Source organism: Phascolarctos cinereus, unplaced genomic scaffold (genome assembly GCF_003287225.1).
Source record: "Phascolarctos cinereus isolate Bilbo 61053 unplaced genomic scaffold, phaCin_HiC Scaffold_2;HRSCAF=192, whole genome shotgun sequence".
NCBI classification, from domain to species: domain Eukaryota; kingdom Metazoa; phylum Chordata; class Mammalia; order Diprotodontia; family Phascolarctidae; genus Phascolarctos; species Phascolarctos cinereus.
Window position 1 is genome coordinate 224,238,133 of NW_027555625.1, and position 19,379 is coordinate 224,257,511.

Below are 19,379 nucleotides of genomic sequence, written 5' to 3' on the forward strand. Positions count from 1 at the left end.
GGACAGGGGTTACATTCATATTCATGGCTTTTTCAGAGTGTAGTAATGTTCCTTTATATTCATGTACCATGATTTGTTTAGCTATTCCCAAGTGAATAGGCATTCACTTTGGCTCATTTCTTTTATCTGTAAATATATTAGTGATGTTACTGTGAAATGACATTAATCAGAGTAACCTTCTTTGGTGTCTGTCTATAATAATTAGATTTTTCCTTTAACATTAGGTTCAGTGCTTTGAGGTTTATAAAGTGCTTCCCTTGGAATAACCCTGTGAGAGAGTTAGTGTAAGTAGCATTGTCCCTACTTTCCAGATGAGAAAACTAAAGCTGAGAGGCTAAGTGAATTGCCCATAGTCATTGTGCACATTGTTGTTGTTCAGCTGTTTCAGTCATGTCTGACTCTTCGTGACCCAATTTGGGGTCTTCTTGGCAAAGATACTGGAGTGGTTTGCTATTTCCTTCTCCAGTTCATTTGACAGATGAGGAAGCTGAGGCAAACAATGTTAAGTGACTTGCCCAGGGTCACAGAGCTAGTAAGTGTCAGGCTGGATTCCAACTGAGGTCCTTCTGACTTCAGGTTTGGTGCTCTATCCATTGCACCACCTAGCTGCCTCCATCTTGCACATACCAGGCCCTTAATAAGTATTTGTTGAATTTGAAGTGTCAGAGCAAGAACTCAAACCTAGGTCTGCCAAATTCTGGTCAAGAGTTCATTTCACTCTACTGAGTTGTCTTCTAATTACCATCACTTTTGAATTTATCCAGGGATACTTCCCCTACTAACATAAGGAATTCTAGAAACCCTTAGTAGACCCCAGATACATCTTTAGGAAGTACTGCTGTGGTTTTTCCTCCTCTCTTCATGGCTTAGTTGCCGGTTTTTAAATTTTTTTGATTGTGTAGTCCTTCCTATCATTGAAAAAATTATTGAGCCTGTACCACACACACACACACACACACACACACACACACACACACACACATATACATTCATACATATATAAAATGTATGTATATATTTTTTAGTACTACTGTACTGACATATTATAAGCATTATGTAATGTATACAAATATAGAAATTAAAAAGGAATGAGATACAGATGAAATAAACTCAATGTTTAATTTTTAAATTTATTATCAGAAGAAAAATAAATTTTTGCTCTTGCTAAAGTATTATTGGGGAGCTAGGTGGAGCAGTGGATAGATTGCTAGGCCCAGAGTCAGGAAAACCTAAATTCAAATCCAGCCTCAGATGCTTACTAGCTGTGTGATCCTGGGCAAGTCACTTAACCCTGTTTGCCTTAGTTCCTTATTTGCAAAATGAGCTGGAGAAGGAAATGGCAAGCCATTCCATTCTCTTTGCCAAGAAAACCCCAAATGGGGTCACAAAGAGTCAGACACGACTGAAATGAATGAACAACAACAACAAAAATCATAAATGATAATAACATTTAGTGAGAGCAATGTAATTGAATATGCTTCATTATTTTTGAAAAATCCCTATTTTATCCTAGGTGAACATGTAAATACTAAATTCTCTGTAAAGAACTATTTCGTTAATTTAATCATTGTAGCTAGGCATACAGGTGAATGAATTTCTTTTAGATACTCTTTGTTGAAAGATATACATACATCAATCAAATGATAATAATAAGTCTATATAACAGTTTTCATTAGGAATTATATTTCTCTCTGTATAGAAATATTCTTCATAAGTGATGAAAAAACAATCAAAAGTAAATTATTTCTCATTTTAACTCAACAGGAAGTTTTAAATATAAATCCATTCCCCTTACTTTATGTGGTTTGACTTAATGGATAGTGCTATGTCTTAGTTTCCTATTCATGTTTGGATATTTGGGGGTGAGGTATGGATATGAAGAATAGCAAGGAAGGGGCCGAGTCAATAGAGAACCACTGGAGTTAATGGAGTTGGAGGGGAAGGGTAACATCGTCAGAGCTGAACTTTAGGAAAATTACTTTAGTAGCTGAGTGAAGACAATTAGGAAACCACTGTATATGAGAGGTGATGAGGGACTCGACCAGGGTGCTGGCTATGTGAGTGGAGAGAAGGGGCTGGATGCTAGATGTTATGGACATAGAAAGGATAAGACAGCTAACTGGATGGGTCTGATGAGTAAGAGTGAGGAATGGAGGACACTACCCAACCTATGTGGCTGGAAGGAGAATGGTGCCCTTCATTGCAGTGGGAAAGTTTGGAAGATGGGAAGATTTGGGGGGAAAGATGAAGTAATGAGACCTGCTTTGAAATTGTTGTCCATGTCTGTTCCTCCTGTAGGACTCACTTTGTGCCCCTCACAATGAAAAGAGCAGGTAGGGATCTTATTCCCTGACTCCAGAACACAGAGCTTGCCTATGGAAGGGCGCTCTGCTATTGCAATGGAGTTGTCTGGGGGGACAGTAGGTAGGTTGTTGGGGGATGATAGTTCCCAATGGTGTGTGCATAGCTGCTATTGGGGGTGTCCAGGTGGTAGGCAGGTTATAGCTTCCTGAGAGGCTGAAGCCTGGGTCTGAAGCTGGGCAGTTGGGGGCTTTCTCAGTGGTGGGAAGTGGGGGAATATTGGGTGCATTGGATGAAGAGTAGATGTGGTTGTATTGGAGATGTCTTATAATTGGCTGGCTATTAGTTGAGGGGAGGGTGGGATGTGACTGATCTTCTGATTCTCTGATTGGCTGATCACACATTTACTGGGGTCTTATCCCAGAGGGTCTGGAACTACCCCTTTGGAGCCCATTGTCCTGGGTATCACCGATACCTTAGAACATGTCTTGAGAGACAAATAACTCATATTTTCCAGGGAATTCGTCTCGATAGCATCTTCTCCCCACACCGCCTTTTTTGGTCATATATTTTTATCTCTTATTTTTCTTTTTTTTGCATTTTTTGTTAACTAATAACCAGATTGCCGTTCCTTTCAAATTCCACTTTTCCTGTCATCCTCTACTCTAAGCATCAGGAGCTAATGGAAAAGAGACTAAATTGGGAGAAAGATTCTTGGGATCTTCTTTGGGCTGTAACACCCCTTTCTCTACTTTTACTAAAATGACTTCTGAAGTCTCTTCCAACTCTAACATTCCATAATTTTCTGACTTCATGTTCAGTGACCTGTCCCTATAGACCATCCCCTTATTCTTCTTTGGCACCTCCCTGGGGGACTAAATCACACTGTTTCTCTGCCTCTGTTTCCCCTAAAAGAAGAGAGGAAGACAGCAGTCATTTATTAAGTGCCTTCTATGTTTCTAGGTACTGTGATAATTGCTTAATAAATATTATCTCATTTGATCATCACAACAACCCTGGGAGATAGGTACTATTGTTATCCCCATTTTACAGGTGAGGAAACTGAGGCAGACAAAGGTTTAAGTTACTGACCCAGGATCATCCAGCTAGTAAGTGTCTGAAGCCAGATTTGAACTTGTGTTCCTGACTCCAGGCTCAGCACTCTATGAAGAAGTGTATGACCCTGCATATAATTTTCCTGCTTACCGCTAGCATTAAGTGAAATTATCCTGGCTCTTCTCTGCTTAGAAGAAGTTCCATATAGACCAAAGAGGATGTTCTAGCTCAGTTACATTCAACCTTTGGGGAAAAAAATCTATGAACACTGTGATTATTTAACCCACAGATAACAAGGCTGAGGAGAGACTTTGATGGCTTCCATAGAGAAGAAAATTTTCCTTTAAAAATGTACTTTATGAAAAATGCATTTTATTTATATCTTTTGTCTCTATAGCACTGTCATTCCTGGAAGAGGAAAAAAAACCCCTCCCACTTCTCTAGGTTGAACTTTCCCTTGTAACAAAGAAAGTAAATAAGCAATGACTACATTTGACAATTTGCCCTAATAGTCCTCCAGTCCTCTACCACAAGAAGCTGTTTTCACTATCTGCTTTTTGGGGCCATCTAATTATTCAGCACTCCATTCTTCATCTTCCTAAGAACAGAACCACAGTAGTAGAATGGACTTAGGTTTGAGCTCTAACCTTGTTCTGCTTGGGCCCAGAGGACAGAGGATCATAGATTTTAGAGCTGGAAGGAATCTTAAGAGACCATCTAGTTCACAAATGAGGAACTATGATCCAGAGAAATTAATAGACTTGCCCTAGATCGCAAAATAAGTAACTAACCGAACCAGGATTTGAACTCAGGTCTTCTGACTATAAAGGAAGCCCATTTTCCTCTGTACTAACCTACCTTCAGTAATTAGAGCCAATAGGTGGAAGTTGTAGAGAGGCATATTTTGACTTAAGGGGAAAAATCCCAATAAATAGTGCTCTCCCAGAGTAGAATGATCTCTTTTGGGCCATCATGGACTCCTGCTAACTAAAGGGCTCCAAACAAAGGTGAAATGACTACTTTTTAAAATTAATTTACTTTGATTTATCAACAATCACTTCCATAAGCTTTTGAGTTTTAAATTTTTTCTCCCCCTTACTCACCTCCTCCCTCCCCAAGATGGCACGCAATCTGATACAGGCTATACATATACATTCCTATTAAACATATTTTCACATTAGTGATGTTGTAAGAATTAGAGCCAATAGGAGGAATCACCAGAAAGAGGAAACAAAACAGAAGAAAAAAATAGCAAATAGTATGCTTTGTTCTGCATTCAAACTCCACAGTTCTTTCTTTGGATGTGGATAGTATTTTCCATAATGAGATCTTTGGAGATGTCTTAGATCCTTGTATTCCTGAGAAGGGCTAAATCTATCAACATTAGTCATTGCACAATGTTACTATTACTGTGTACAGTGTTCTCCTGGTTCTGCTCACTTCACTCAGCATCAGTCCATACAAGTCTTTCCAGGTTTTTCTGAAGTCCAACCTGCTCATCATTTCTTATAGCACAATAGTACTCCCTTACATTCATATACCACAACTTGCTCAGCCATTCCCCAATTGATGGGCATCCTCTCAATTTCCAGTTCTTTGCCACCACAAAAAGAGCTGCTATAAATATCTTTGTACATGTGGGTCCTTTTCCCATTTGTATGATCTCTTTGGGATATAACCCTAGAAGTGCTATTGCTGGGTTTATAGTCCCTTGGGCATAGTTCCAAATTGCTCTCCAAAATGGTTGAATCATTTCACAACTCCACCAACAATGCATTAGTGTTCCAATTTTCCCACATCTTCTCCAACATTTATCATTTTCCTGTTCTGGAAATGACCACTTTTTGATATGCTATAGAGGGGATACTTGGCAAGAAACTTCAATGGATCTGTGGTCTTATTGATTTGAATGTTTAGTCGTCCCAATGATGCAGATTGCAGCTCATATATGCCTGTCCATCCTGTGCTGTTTTTGTCACCCTCCTCCCCTAAGTTTGTCATTAATTTATCATTCCATCAAAACTTAAGCATTTGATTGGATAGAGCAAAACACCATTTCAAAGGGCTTCTCTCATCAAGGAGGTTCCAATCTATCCTTCAAAATCATACAAGATTCCTTAAAAGACATTAGAAGATATGAGTAGTACCTTCTTGTAAACATCAGGTGAGTCATGAAACAGGGAGATATGTTTGCCAAAAATGTTTACACTTAGATAGAGGAGACCTAGAACAGAGTCCAAGTTGAAAAGCAGTTCTCTGTGGGTGGTGAGGTCTTCTAGATGCTTCTTTCTTTTTATATCAAGACAGAATCCACTTCCATATAGTTTCCGTCCATTTGTTCTAATTCTGGCCTCTCAAGCAGCACAAAAAAGGCTTCCTGTTCCACATGATAAACTTTCAGATGCCTGAAGGTAACAAACATATTCCCCTGAGTCTTCTTCACTCTAAAAATTCTTATTTCCTTTAGTCATTTCTCATGTGATATGTTTTTTGGTCCTTCAACCAAATGGGTGGTTCTCCTCTGCATGGTCTTGAGTTTGCCACCATCTCTTTAAAAATTTAATACCAAGAACTGAACACAATATTTAATAAGTAATAAAAGCTAGAAGTTGGGTTGAAAACCCTTCCCCCTGCCCCCAAGTTGCCACAATAGGAAATGTTTGTGGCTATTTCCCCATATCTCTTTTAAGGAAAGAAGGATAGAATAGAGGGATGGTAGATTCTTTTGGACCAATGGCTGAGCATCAGACTGAAAAATTAGGAATTGGGCTGGGCCTGTAATTCCAGCTAACTATTGAGGAAGGCTGACTCTGGTGGATCTTGAGTGCCAGAGTTCTGAGCTACAGTGGACTAAGCTGGTCAGGTGACCCAATTAAGTTCAGCATTCGTATGATGAGGTCAAGCTATGTGGTGGGGGGTGGAACAGGTTACCTAAGGTTGGAAATGAAGTAAGCCAATACTCCTGAGACAAAGTAGGGCTGGACTCATGAGTAGCTCCTCCATTTCCAGTCTGGACAAGATAGTGAGACTTAGCTTTTTGTTTTTTTTTTTTTTAATTAGAAACTGAATAATTTTACCTTAAGAGTTAGCCCTCTACAGGGATTCTGTAGGGGTTGCTGGTAGTGTGTCACTTAAACTTCCTAACCTCAGTTTGCTCATTTATAACAAGGAGATAGTCACACTTACCCCATCGATTGCCATCTTGTGACAGCTAAATGAGATAATAGACGTATGTGAGATGATAATGGATTACAGTTGTCTTGTTTAGTCATTCATGCAACAGGCATTTATTAAGCACTTACCACATGCTAGTAAGTACAAGAGATGGTGAAGTGTTATGTTCTCCATTTAAAAAAATATTTTAACTGAATGAGGTGGATTTAAACCTAAGAGTATCTTGAAGCAGTGGTATTTGAGAAACTCCCCCTAGTAGTGGCTCTGGATAAGTGATGAGTGCAAGGAAAGAAGGGAAGTCCACTAACAGTACCTCCAGCCCCAACATCCCACAACTGGGACTCTGGAGCCACATGTCTTTTGTGAGGCCAGTTGTCCTCTGTGGTCTTGGAAAGCTGGCAGATGTGGACACAGCAGCTCAAAGGAGAGGGAGGTCTTGACCTGACTCTTGCTGTTGGGATAACTCAAATATTTCCTTCCTGGTAATTCCCACAATTCAGATCTCTTATTGCATTCCCCATCTCCCACATGGGCTGGATTGGGTCCTCCCAAGACCCCACCTGCTTTGATTTCCCAGCCAAACCAACATCAGCAGGTCCTAATTTTAACCTCATTACTCCCCTCCCCCCCACCAACACACACAGAGCCTGAAATTTCAGCCTTGCCCTTCATCTAATTTTGTTGCTTAGCAACCATGTGCTTAGCAACCAATAAGGGAAGTGGGATCACTCCTCCTCCCCACAAGGCACAGGTGTCCTAACAATACAAACGGTTCCCTGGTCACTCTCCAGCCAGTGAAAGGTTGCTTTCGGAGGTGGACAGCATTATGTTCTGGAAATAGAGGTTCCTTTTCCTGGGGCCAGGATTGGTTACTGCGTCAGTTACCTTTTGAGTTTGGCAATATTTGTGTGGGGGCGTCTGGGTAGGTGGTTCTCAGAGCCTTGTATTTCTCTACTTGCTCTTGCTTTCTTGATGCTATGTGATGCAAGCAGGGCAGCTTAGATAATTGTCTCTGTTCCCACGCAGACTGTCATTGTTCCCTGCCTGCCCATGGTTTACAGAGCCCCCTCATATCCCATTCTTGGGGTACTTTTCTGTGTTCCATCATTGCAATCCCTTCCTTTACCCTTTATCTTTGAGGTTCTTCCTGACCTCAGTTTATTCATAATTTGGTCAAAAGGTGAGGGCTATTGAAAGTATAAGGCATCATAATGCAGTGGAAAAGAACACTGGTCCTCCAGTCAGAGGACTGGAGTTCAAATCCTCACTCTAACACCTGGGGTAAGTCAGATAATGGGTCAGCTAGGTGGTGAAATGGATAGAGTGCCGAGCCTGGAGTCAGGAAGGCTGATCTTCCTGAGTTCAAACATGGCCTCAAACACTTAACCAGCTACATGACCCTAGGTAAGTCACTTTGTTTGCCTCAGTTTCCTCATCTGCTAAATGAGCTGGAGAAGGAAATGGCAAACCGCTCCAGTATCTCTGCCAAGAAAACTCCAAATGGGGTCATGAAGCGAGACACAATTGAAACAACTGAACAACAAGAAAAAGTCAGATAATATCTCGGCACCAGTCACTCCTCTGCAAAATAAGGCGCCTGGGCTAGATGGCCTCCGAGGGCCCTTTTCACTCTGGCTTTGTGATTCTGTGAATTTAGCAAAGGGCTTGAAGTCAACAGCCCTTGTTACAAGTCCTAGTCCTGCCTCTCACTAGTCAAACAAGTAAGGTAAGTTAGGGGGCAGCTTAGACAACTTTACTTTTCAGATGAGGAACTTTAGGCCCAGAGAGGTTAAGTAATTTGCCAAGGTCACATGGATAGCAAGTTGCAGAGTCAAAATTTGAACCCAGGTCTCCAGTGTTGTTCTATTGTACCATATCTTTACCTAACCTCGCTGAGCCTCAGATTTCTCATCTGTAACATTAGGATATTCATGCTTGCACTGTCTCCTCTGCCTTATGACAGTTAAATGAGATAATGTATGCAGAGGTGTTTTATAGGTAGTGACTTGCTCCATAAAGATATGATGTTATTTTTCCTGCTACATTTGAGCGCAGAGTGCCCTCCCTTCCCCCTTCCACAATCAATTTCTGGGCTTTCCCCTGCACTATAGCCACCACCTTCTTTGGGGTGACCACTGGAGCAAGTCAGTCCCAGGGTACAACATTTGTAATCCAAACCCAGAGACACAGTAACCATCTACTCTATGTTTCCTCAGCTTCTCCCACAAACTTTTCCATATTCAGAATTGGAACCATACCTAGTCAGACCCTGTGGGGATCCCTGTTAGAGTGGAAAGAATAGTGGTCCAGAGGTTTAAGAAACTTTGAACCACATCCCATTGTTTCCACCAAGCCACTGTGTGACTTTTGATCAGTAATTTCCCCTCTCTGGGCCTCATCCTCATCTATAGAATGAGGGGGCTTTAATTCTATAGAATTATAGATTTAGAGCTGGAAGGGAATTTTAAAATCTACTCATCAGTTTTAATACCTTTATATTTTGGATGAGGAAACTGAGGCACAGAGAAGTTAAGTGACTTGCCCAGAGTCACACAGATAGTAAGTGATAGTAATGTTATTTTTTACCCAGGTCATTTTATTCCAAATCTAGTACTCTTTAAAGACCTCCCTTAGGCAGAGGTTTCCAAATTTTTTTTTATTTCTATTGGTAAAAAAAAAATAGCTATGTACATCCTCCCTAGCTCTCTTCAAGGCTCAGGGCCAATACCACTTCCTACATAAAGCCTTTTCTGATCTTCCAGCTGCTGGTGACTCCCCTAAGTAATGACCTTGTATGTGCACTGTATGTACCTATATACATATGAACTGGCTCTTCCAGCTACAGTGTAAATTCCTCAAGACCAAACTACTTCACTTTCGTCTTTGGAGTCTCTAAGCCTAACACAGTCTCTGGCACATAGTAGGTACTTAATAAGTGCTTGTTGATTTTCTTACCTCTTGCCAGTCCCCGAGTCCAGTATCTTGATGCCTCCCAGCTGTTCTGGCCCCTTGCTCAGCCTTCATCTGTGACCCTTCTTCCTCATATCCAACGTCAGCCCTCTCTCCCACCACTGGAACTGTTCTAGGCTTGGAGGGAGGTGAGAAGGAAGAGAATAACCAAATGGCAGTGGAGCAGGGAATAGACTACTGGCCCTAGAGTCAAAAGGACTTGAGTTCAAATCCAGCTTCAGATACTTCCTATTTGGGTGACTCCAGGCAAGTCACTTGACCTCTGTCTGCCTCAGTTTCTTCATCTATAAAATATGGATAATAATAGCATCTGCCTCCCAGGGTTGTTGTGAGGATCACATGCAATAATAAGTGTAAAGTGCTTAGGACAAAGCCTGGCACACAGTAAGCACTATATAAATGTTAGCTACTAGTATTAGTTATTATTATTGATGGACCGCATGCTTTGCTTTGTCTTCTGAGCTACTCCTTCCACCTCTTTCTGCCCAATCTCTAGCAGTTGCTGCCATGTAGGACTCCTGATCTGAGGTCAGAGTCCTGGGCCTGCAGCTGCTTCCACAGGCCTCTCAAAGCTATGGGCCCTTGAGTCCTAGGCACCCACCATGCCCTGGTCTTCGAGTCAACCCACATCTGTAACTGCCTTCCAGCTCCTAGCTTAGTCTGACCCCACCTTTCCAATCCCTCCCTCAGGCTCTATCCATCTTGTCCCCCAGGGCCTCAGTCAGCCTGCCTTTGCCCTCATTGTCTCTGCCATAGCCCAGCTCTTGGAAAGAGGTAAACAGGGAGAGAAAAACTTGTATCCATCCCATTGCCACAGCAGCCAACCAGATGTGCCAGAGTAGGGAGGACCTGGGTCTTTATGTTCTTCATGTACACCTGCCAATTGTCTTATGCACCCTTGTGCGGCATGGCCCCCACTTTAGAGACCCATTGAAGGTCTCTGACAACCCTATCACTTCACAGTTCTAAGAAACAACGGGAATACTACCCACCTCCTTCCCCTTCCCTCAGTCATTAGTTATGGGCGTTATTAGTCCATGCATTTTAATTTTATACGCACAGCTCACCACCCCCAATAGAAACTGTCCCAGATGCCTTCTAGAATTAATGACCAAGTAAGCCAAAGATATCACCAGGTGAAAAATCTATTAAGAACATTCAATGTCTAGCCTGAAACTTCTAGTTGTAGCTTGTATGTATGTATAGTCCTCCCAATTTGAGGAAGGGAAAAAACACCACACCAACAAATGGGTTGGTATGTACATAGGCTTGGGAATCAGTCCCTAGTCACTGTATTCAAAGCTGAGTGTCATAAATCCCCCCTCCATGGTTATAAGAGTGTGTGTGTGGGGGGAGGGGGGTCCTTGGTTATTACAGACTACTTAGTGGTCTTTAAGAGCTAAAACACACATGCACACATACACACACATAAGATACATGTTCCTATGGTGTATCAAGAGACCTCTTCTTTCATAATTTTTATTAACGTAGGTGTCCTCTCTTTTAATTTTTTTTTTTAGGCAATTGGGGTTAAGTGACTTGCCCAGGGTCACACAGCTAGTAAGTGTCAAGTGTTTGGTCTAAGGCCAAATTTGAACTGAGGTCCTCCTGACTTCAGGGCCGGTGCTCTATCCACTGCGCCACCACCTAGCTGCCTCATAGGTGTCCTCTCTTTTAAGATCCTTCCCAGCCCCTCTATGCCTTAGTAGACAAGTTTTATGACCTGCTAAGGCCAACCTGACTCAGTAGGTTTCCCCTGAACTTATGATGGAGAAAATGTTAATAAGGGGGATTAAACTTAAAAGTTTGTCTTGCATATACATTTCCTCTCCTCAACCCCCACTCCCTTCCCCTGACCTAGAGAGCTGGTTGTTAAACATTTACTATCATGCCTCTGGTAAATGGTCACTTCCATACCACCACAAGGCACCAGGGAACGGTAGCAGTAGAAGTTAATGTTTCTTACTCTAGGGGTGATAACCTAAGAAATAAAATATCTTTAAGGCAAAAAATATTTTGGCATGTTATAAGGGCTAAAAACACACTCAGAAGGAGAACTGAAGCTGCATTGGTTTTCCTTAGCTCACAGCCAACAGACCCCTCCACTTAGAAGAAAGGGAATCATTGCTAATGGTACTGTAAAAGCAGTATTGACTCCTCCTACTTATCCTGCCATTTTTCTTTTATTCTCAGTAAATATGATTTAGATTCTTGTTCAGCAGGGCCCAACTCCATTCCTTGAGCAGTGTTGCATATTGTATCTAAGCATTTTTATCCATGTTCACTGGAATATGGCTTCTTTTTTAAATTAATTTGTTTTGATTTATTAACAATCACTTCCATAAGTTTTTGAGTTTTAAATTTTTCTCCCCTTCCCTCCCCAAGACAGTATGCAATCTGATATAGGCTATACATATACATTCCTATTAAACATATTTTCACATTAGTGATGTTGTAAGGAAGAATTAGAACCAATAGGAGGAACCACCAGAAAGAGGAAACAAAACACAACAGAAGGAAAAAAAACAGCAAATAGTATGCTTCGATCTGTATTCAAACTCCTTAGTTCTTTCTTTGGATGTGGACAGCATTTTCCATCTTGAGGCCTTTGGAGATATCTTAAATCCTTGTCTTGCTGAGAAGGGTTAAGGCTATCAATATTAGTCATCGCACAATGTGGCTGTTACTGTGTACAATGTTCTCCTGGTTCTGTTAACTTCACTCAGCAACAGACCAATCAGGTCTTCCCAGGTTTTTCTTAAGTCTGTCTGTTCATCATTTCTTATAGCACAATAGTATTCTATTACATTCATATACCATAACTTGTTCAGCAATTCCCCAGTTGATGGGTAGCTATCTTCTTATCAGCTGCCTTTTCCAGATGCTTCATTCCCCTTCTCTCCCTTTTCAGACCTGGAATGGTAATCAACTCAATATGTCATTCTTACTGGAAAGGGTGTATCAATCATCTCCTCTGTAGCCCCATTTACTATCCCAGTGACTTTCCAAATTAAAATAAGTCTCCCTGGCCACCACTTCCCTATATGTATTGACTCTACTTACTTAAATCAATCAATCAACATATATAAAGCACCTACTGTGTGCAAGGCACTATATTAAGCACTAGAATATAAGCTCCTTGAGGGAAGGGACTGTCTTCATTTTTATATTTGTATCCTCAGCACTTAGCACAGTGCTTGGCACACAGTAAGTGCTTATTAATGCTATTATTCTTATTCTTATTTATTCTTATTCTTATTCTTATTCTTATTCCTATTATCTGCCTATCTCCACTTAAGGAAAATAACTTTGTCGGCAGTGTGTAGACTGGTAGAGTGGTTAGACCCTTGAGTCAGGGAGATCAATTATGTTGTAATAATCCAGAGGAGAGGTGAAGAGGGCTTTACCTACCTAAAGGTGACGGGTTTGTAAGCAGAGAGAAGGGGTCAGACAGGAGGGATGTGGAGGAAGTAAAAAAGGCAAGATTCATCAGTGGCTTGGATATGTGGGGTGAGGGAGAATGGGGACGAAGATTACAAACCAGGGATACTGGGATGGTGGCATGTGTGACAGAAATAGGGAAGTCTGAAGGAGGGAGGGAGCTTAGGAGGAAAGATAAGGAGTTCAGGCTTGGACATGCCCAGAATGAGATGTTGTTGGGACACTCCATTTGAAATGCACAGTAGACAACTGAGGGGGGAAAACTGAAGTTCCAGGGAGGCAGAGTAGGATGATGGCTGACTATGTAGATCAGCTGCCATTTTTAAAGCTCCTTAAAGTTCATGGTGCACTTTAAATTATATACTCTTACTTGTTGCTCATAATGACTCTAATGAAGTGGTTCCTAATGGTAATATAATCCCTATTTTCTAGGTGGAAAAAAACCCAGTATCATAGAGTTAGGGTTGGGATAGACCTGAAAAGGCATATAGTCTAGCCCCCCCCCCCCAATTTTCCGCATGAAGGAATTAAGGCCTAGAGAGATGAAATGACTTGGCCCAAGTTCACACAGAGGCAGGATTTGAATGCAGGTCCTGGGACTTTGGGATCTGTATTCTTTTCACTGTATCATCCTATCTCCTCTAGGCTCAGAAGGGTTAATGAATTTGTCCATAATCAGAGAGTTGGTGTCAGAGGTCCAATTCAGAACTAAGTCTTTGCCAAATTCTATCCCCTGCACTCTTTCCACCATATCAAATTGGAGATCATGCTAGCAAAGGTGATGAGCTTTGCATATGGTAAATCATTTTGACATCTATCAAACTCCTGTCGTGTGCAGAGATCTATGCTGGGTGCTGGGGATATAACAATTGAATAAGATACAGCCCCAGCCAGTTCATTAACCTGTCCCTACCACTGCTGCTTGTATTCCAAATCCATTTACCAACCAGAAACCACTCAGGACCAAGGTCAGGGCCAGCCCCACACACTGCAACTAGTTTACCAATGAGCTGCCGCTCTTAATCTTAGGGGTGCTTAGAGCAGGGATTAAAGAGGAAGTCTATTTCTGTGGAAAGATCCCTGAACTAGGATTCAGCATACTTGGGTTTGAGTCTCATCTTTGCCATGAACACACTGTGACCTGGAGAAGTATTTTCTCCTCTCTAGACTTCAGTTCCCTCATCCGTAAAACAAGGGAGATGGACTAGATCAGAGGTATGAAACATATGGCTTATAGACCACCATGAGGCCTGCACTCTACTCCCAAGTGTGGATGATGCAAAATGTAATTGGGAAATATTAAACAAAATAAATAAAAATACAATAGAACTATGTTTAGTTTTGCAAGTGTGATTTATTTTCTATTTATTTGACACCGTTGGACTAGATGACCCCCAAGGTTCTTTTCAATTCTAATATCCTTTGATATTTAATCTATAGCCCCTTCTCTTTCCTTGATATATCTTTCTTCTTTCTTTCCACAGTACCAGTGAAGCCTGGCCTAACTGAGATCTGACCTGTGACCTCTTGGTACCAGGTAAGTGTAGCCTTTGGCTTCTGTATACACAACGCACATTACCACATCTTAACTCTTGGTCCTTTTTAGCCATACCTCTCATTTTTCTTCCTTCCAAAGCTCTCATACCAACTCTTCTCCTCACTTAGGCATGCACTTTTACATCAGCATTCTCTCCATAAATCTGGAGTCATGCCTAAGCAGCAGCATGCAAAATGTCCCAGGGTTAAAAACCCAGGTAAGAATAGATGCATAAGATTTGATTATTGGAAGGGACCTCAGCAGCCATCTAATCTACACCATCCATGGGAGATTTCTCACTATACCATATCTGACAAGTGGGAGCAATGAGCTGTTCTTTGAAGAATCTAGAGATTCTATGAACCGAATGTGAGGCAGGAGTCATTCCTGGAGTGATGGATGACTTGGGCAAAGACTTAGTGAGGGAATGTTGTGAACAACAAGCAGACCGATTTGGCTAGAACACAGAGTGCACGGGGGAGAGAAATGTGCAATTTGTTCATAAACATAAGCTGGTATCAGATTATGAAAGGCTTTAAATAGCAAATAGAGGCATTTATGTTTTATTCTAGAGATGACAGGGAACCACTAAAGCTTCTTGAGTAGGTGAGTCAGACCTGGGCTTTAGAGATATTAATTTAATAGCTATGTGGAAAATAGATAGCAGCATGGGGAGGCTGAGGGCAAGCAGACCATTTTGGGAGCCCTTGCAATGCTAAAGGCAATGAACTAGGGTGATGGTCATGTGAGGAGAAATAAAGGGGTGAATGTCAAAGATGTTGTGGAGGGTAGACTGACAGGACTTGGCAACTGATTGAATATGGGGGCTTATTGAAGGTGACCCCATAATGACCCAATGGTTGATGACCTGGGTGACTGGAAGGACTGTGGTACCCTTGACAGAAATAGTAAAGTTAAGAAAAGATGATTCCCGAAAGAGTTTACAGATACATCTATCAATTTGAATGAGTTTATCAAAAAGCTTCTTAGAGTAAGTTTAGGTGTGGGGAGAGAAAGGAGAATATGAAGTTGAGACTGAAATAAATGCCTAGAGAAAGGAAGTATGTATTGCTGAAGGAAGGTAGGGAAATTTCTGGTATTTTTTCCCAAATACATGTAAAAACAATTTTAACCATCATGTTTTCTGTAATTTTCTCTTACCCTTCCTCCCCTCCTAAGGAGGGGGAATTTCCAGACAAATTTTATTGACTTCACAAATTGACTAAGAGTTGGCCATGTGTGGTGTGGGCCATGAAGGTTTAATGGAGAGGTGAGAAGTTGCTGGACTGACTGTTCCCATTGGTAAAGGGCAGGAGTATGTCTAGCCTGGGAAACATGAACCGTGGGCAAAGAAACCAAAGCACAGGACAGATTTGGGTTTCCTCCTATCTAAGAACTAATGTGGTCACTCTGCTTGTACTCTGTTGTTACCAGCCCAGTCCAATCACTCAATAATCATTTATTGAGAAAATGTTATATGTCAGTCAGGCAGTCCACAAACATTTACTAAGTGCATACTATGTGTTAGACTCTGGGGCTACCAAATAATGTAAAGATATGGTTCTTACCTTTAAGAATCTCCCATTCTAGCATTTTAATATGCCAAGCACTATGCTAAGCACTGGGGATACAAAAAGAAAAATGAAAAATCTCTACCCACAAGGAACTTATATTCTAATGAAGGAGACAACATGTACATAAAAGATGCATAAAGAGGAGGGATAGGCGCTAGCTACTGGAGGTTGCAGAAAAACTCCGGTAGAAGGTGTTGAACTGAACCTGAACTCTGGTCTGTAGAGCAGGACATCAGCTGTGCTCTGAAGCCAAGGGCTTTGTAATAGCCCAGATTGTTCTCCTATCTCTCTCTCCTCTCCCCTGACATAGGATCATATTCTAGGCAGCATGGCCTTAAAGGATTCCTTTTCCCACTAGAAGGACAGTTAGGTGGTACAGTGGATAGAGCACAGGGCCTAGAGTCAGGAGGACCCAAGTTCAAATCCAACCTCAGACATTTACTAGCTGTGTGACCCTGGGCAAGTCACTTAACTCTGTTTACCTCATTTTCCTCATCTGTGAAATAATCTGGAGAAGGAAACAGCAAGCCACTCCAGTATCTTTGCCTAGAAGACCCCAAATGGGGCCACAAAGAGTCAGACGTGACTGAATGAGGAAACAACAGCAACAAGTCTCATGCTAGTGACACTGGATTGAAGAGACTTCCCACAGAAGTTCATAGAGTCACAGAATTTGTACCTACGTAGAACCTTAGAGATCATCTAATCCAATACCAATTTCACAGATGAGGAAGTTGAGACCTAGAGAGGTTAAATGAGTTGCTCAAGGTCATGCAGCTAGTTAATGGCACCTGATTCTGTGCCCATTATTCTTTCCACAACATGTTCACTTCTTAGCTTTGTTTGTTTACTTACACCATTTAAAAAATTTGAGTCCCAAATTCTCTCCCTCACTCCAGCCTCTCCCCTACCCATTTAGAAGGCAAAGGAATATATCAGTTATACATGTAAAATACATGCAAAATATATTTCTATATTAACCATGGCCATCATGTTCATATACTGTGGATTTATTTACATGAACTAAAACAGAGGAAGGTCTCTTGAATGTTGAGTAGATCCTCAATAGAGAGCTTACTGAAAGACATTGAAAAGGATGAGAAGGTATGGATGGATGGTGATCTGTACCAGTAGAGGGAGTGTCCTCAAAAGTAAGATCATGGAGCCATTGAAATATTCAAATGTGGAACTTGACCAGATGTCAAGGACGTTGAAGGGGAAGTGGTCCCACAGGTCACAGAATCACAGATTCAGAGCTAGAAGTGAATCTAGAGGCTATCTGGTCTAACCCACTTATTTTAGATAAAGAAACTGCCCACAGCACTTAAGTACTTTGCCCAAAGTCATGCCCTCTGACTCTGTGTACTGATTCCATGGAAGGAGTGGGTTGGTTGTCCTGTCTTACTGTGGGGGAGAGGGAAATCTACTTGTTGGGTTTTTATATCAGGAATTAGGGAGGGTAATAAACTGAAGAACATTCAAAGAAGGACAACGACGATGGTAAAAGGCCTTCAGCTCGTTCCATGTGAGGATCAGGTAAAGGAACTAAGGATATGTAGACTGGAGAAGAGAAAGTGCCAGAAGGAAACCAAATAGTTGTCTCCAAGTATTTGAAAGATTGTCATGTTCAGCTTGGTCTGTTTGAATCCATAAAGCAGAAATCGCTTGTGTGGAACTAGTATAACAGGCAAATTTAGGCTTGAGGTCAGGAAGAACTAGAGCTGTCCCAGTGTGAAATGGGAGGTAATGAGTTGACTGTCTTCAAGTAGAGAACAGGTGACCATGTGTACGGTAAGTTTTAGAGGGGAATTCTTTTATATGTATAGACTTGAGTTGAGTACATGTCAGCCAAAGTCCCTTCCAAGGCTAATATTTTGTGATTGATTGATTCCAAGATCCAGTATTTTTTCAACTGCATTATAACTAAAATGGGAGAAGGAAATGGCAAACCACTATAATATCTTTGCCAAGAAAATTCAGTGGACAGTATGGTCCATGAGGTCATGAAGAGTTGGATGTGACTGAGTGACTGAACAAAAATAATAATTAAAATGGAATTTTATTTACCCTGGTTAAAGTGTAAATATAGGGGAGGAGGGAAGAGGGGGTCATGCAGCAATCATGGAGAACAAGTTGTAGGTCCATTGTTGTTGTTGTTGTTGTTCTTCGTCCTTCATTCTTGAAGAGGACCAATGACGTCAGAGGGATGATGTCTTGACTGGCAAATGAATTGGTTTTAAGTTAGACAGGGCTATGCAAAGTCATCAACTTCATTCTCTCCTCCAGAGTCATCAGAATCTAGTGGCATGACATAGGTGAGGACAACTGGCAATGGCCCCCTGTAGATCCATCATGATAGAGCAAAACACCAGATGAAGCTTTTATCAACTGAAGAACAATTATTAAATTTATGACTAGTACTTCAGCTAATTTATTTGCTTAGCAATATTCTTTGACTTCATTATAGCTGTCATAAAATATTAACTAAGCTTGCTTGTTGGTTGATTTCTTATGTTAGCTCATCGGCCTGAAGTATAAAGAGGAAAATAGGTATATTTGCTAATTGTTCTTCCCCTGGCTTCATTTATATTATATCTCTCTATATACACATATACATTTAAGCCTTTTTTTTCTTCTACGGGGTTCTTCCTATTAAAAGATAAGGTTTTTGCTATGCTGTTTGTGGGAAGGGTTGAAAAACCACACTGTCCATTGGTCTGTGACCATTGGCTGAATATATAAGCATCTCTTGCCTTTTGGAATTTTCTCTTTTCACTTTACAAGTTGGGTTTTGCCTTTGTTCAAAAAGAATCTTTCAGTTACTGAGATCTACACACATGGTTGGTCATACTGCCACTAGTTCATGTGAGCAAATCTTTTTATGCGTTTATGTGTTTTTGGGTTGCTTTGCCTTGTCTCTCCTAATAGATTGTAGGCTTTCTGAAGGCAGGTTCACTGTTTGTTCTTAACTATGCATCCTACAGGCCTTAAACTTTGCACCTTGTAGGCAACCATAAGTACATGTATGTCAACATTAAAGCCATTAGTTATAGAAAGTCAAAAACTCAGAGGTCCTCTAGTCTAACTCCCTCATTTTACACATCTGACCTTTATGGTCCTTTCTCACTCTAAATATGATCCTGTGAAATTCAGAGGGCTTTGGTTATGTGCCCCAGCCATCATTATTGACAGATTAATAATTATGTATAATAACATATATTATTAATAACAGTGACTGATTAATATGAACAATAATAAATAATCTAATATTATAATGGCATTATTGTATTTTATGATATTCTATAATGTTGTTATAATAAACCTGA

The 19,379-nt window shown here is 41.0% G+C and overlaps 1 protein-coding gene across 1 annotated transcript in view; it reads left to right on the forward strand.

Annotated features, from left to right (window-relative positions):
- PTK2B (protein tyrosine kinase 2 beta) overlaps window positions 1-19,379 on the forward strand; it is a 166,719-nt gene that overhangs the window by 26,418 nt on the left and 120,922 nt on the right. The window contains 1 exon segment of the mRNA XM_020983973.2: window positions 14,427-14,479. The gene's annotated coding sequence lies outside the window, so the exon portion shown is untranslated.